Below are 2427 nucleotides of genomic sequence, written 5' to 3'. Positions count from 1 at the left end.
AATTTTCCCATATAAATTAATAGTAATTGTTTTTCTACTCTCTGCCAGCTTATGAAAGGTTTCATAGGAATGCTCTACTTTCAGATAGTGGGGAAAACTTGTATATTGTACCAGCAATGGCATCTGCCTCCCTAATGGACATTTTAGGAATTAGCCCAACCCTGGGTGTATTCTATTTAGATCAAAGAAACCTTTCCCAGGAACACCCTGCTACCCAAGAACACCCCACTGTCCAAGTCTATTTAGAATTACCTTTTTCTAATCCTGAATTAAGTATTAATATGTTCTATATAGGAAGAAAGATTCTCTATCATGTTCCAATCAGTAAAATTTTTAGTTCAAGTTATGTTTTTTTTTTCATCTAATCTGGTAGATAAGTAGGAAATTATTTGCATTTATCTATTACCTCGATCCATACTACTGAGCTTTAGCTGTGATAAACCAAACTATTCAGAACTATTAGAAATTTAGGCCAAGAATTCTGTTACTTCTAGAGGTACATGAATTGGGCAAATCAGACATGGCCCCGGTCTTCATGGAGCTCTCACTCTATTGGGGAGATAGGAAATAAAACAAGAAATCCCAACAAAATTGCCAAGTGTTTTTTATGATAGTGGGAATTCAGTGGGCTCTGCCAGCACATAGTGGGGAACTAACCTAGTTTAGTTGGGTTGGGGGAAGATTCTCAGAGGAAATGCCATGTAACATGACACCAGAAGGATTGATAGGACTTAACTAGGAGAAATAATTGAGGTGGGGGTGTTCCAGAAAGAGGAAAGAGCAGATATGAGGTCCTGGAAGCTAGAAAAAATACGGTGTTTTTAGGAATAGGAACTTGCTCAACATATCTAGAATATAATCTGAAAGTGCAGAGAAGAAGAAAGGATCTTCTAGCGATGAAGCCAGTGGGGCAAGGAAAAGCCAGATTATAGAGGGTCTGATACAACTTGTTCAGGTATTTGGGAGAGGAGTCATGACATCAATTTGTCTGAAAAGTAGAAAATTATTTGAAAGGGAGAGGAGGTTGTGGTGATAGTCCAGTTGAGAAATGACAGTGACCTGAAAGGGTGTTGATAGAAGTGAATATATTTTAGAAATATATAGGGCTTGTAGGGGCATAAGGTGATTAATTGGATGTTGGAAATGAAAGAGAGGTGGGTATCTTTGATATATCTCACTGGAGCAACAGAGTTGATGATACCATTCCCTGGGACTGAGAAGATGATGAGATTAATGTTATAACTTAGTTTCTGGTAACCAAAGGATATTAACTTGGAGATGTCCAAAAGGCCAGAGATACACACTGATGCTGCTTAGAAAAGAAGAATGAGCAGGAGGTGGAGGTTTTGGAGTCATCAGTAGATGGGAAGTAGATGAAGAGGTAGGTATAAAAAAAGTCATCTGGGAGAGACTAGAGAGAGGACAATGAAGATCTCCCTGGAGTATCAACATTTAAGGATGGGTACAGGACTTCCAAAATGGTTGTGTGAGGATCTTGGTAGACCCATCCCCCTATGAAATACCATTTAATTGGTGACAATTATACACACACACATTTAAAGTCCCTGGAAATCATCATATCACACACATCAAGTGAGTAAATGTTTGTTCAAGAAAAAATACTAAATCTCTATAAAAATCGTGAGAATCGGTGGCATTTCAGCAATGCCATCTCCCCCAGCTCCATGTAACAAGCTCTACTCGAGATATGGATGTTCCCAATAAGATAGGGGCTCTCTATCCCTCCAGCTGTTAGTCTAGGGCTATGCCTTCTCCCCAGGAGGATAAGGCCACCAGTGTCTCCATTCCCCTGCAGGCCCATGTTGCAGAAGTGCTATTCCAAGCAAGCCTGGGCTAGAGGACTAACTCCCAATTACAGAGTGAGGTCTCAGTCTTAGGCATGACAGGCCAAGAATAGTGGGATTCCACTCTCCTCTATCTCAGCACCTTTGTAGGGCAAGGTTTCTACATGGAGACAGGCAAACTGAAATAACCAGGGACTACCTTCTTCCAGTGGTACTTACTGCAGGAGAAGTGGCCTCTAATACACACCCTCTGTTCTAGTACAGTTGTCTGGAGTTTCTGCCCAGGTGGAGAGGCAGGCCATGAGAAATAAACAGAGCACCTTTGCTTGCAGGGACTGAATTTATTTGGAAAAGAGCCTAGAAAAATTAATGCCCAAGAGCATCATTGAAAACAATGGGAATCTTAATGGTGAGGAATTAAGAGGGGCCTGGTAGTTCCAGGATACTAGTAGCAACAAGGGAACAATACTATAAAAAAAACTAGCATACATCTAAAGACCACTCTAGCAAAGAACAACAAAATGTTCATTCCTGTCAAGTAGATGGAACCTTCTCCAAAAGAGACCATAATCCTAGGCTATAAACATGCCTAAATGGATTTTAAAAGATTGAAATTAAGAAA

Source organism: Meles meles, chromosome X (genome assembly GCF_922984935.1).
Source record: "Meles meles chromosome X, mMelMel3.1 paternal haplotype, whole genome shotgun sequence".
Taxonomy (NCBI): Eukaryota; Metazoa; Chordata; class Mammalia; order Carnivora; family Mustelidae; genus Meles; species Meles meles.
Note: the sequence above shows the minus strand (reverse complement) of the source record.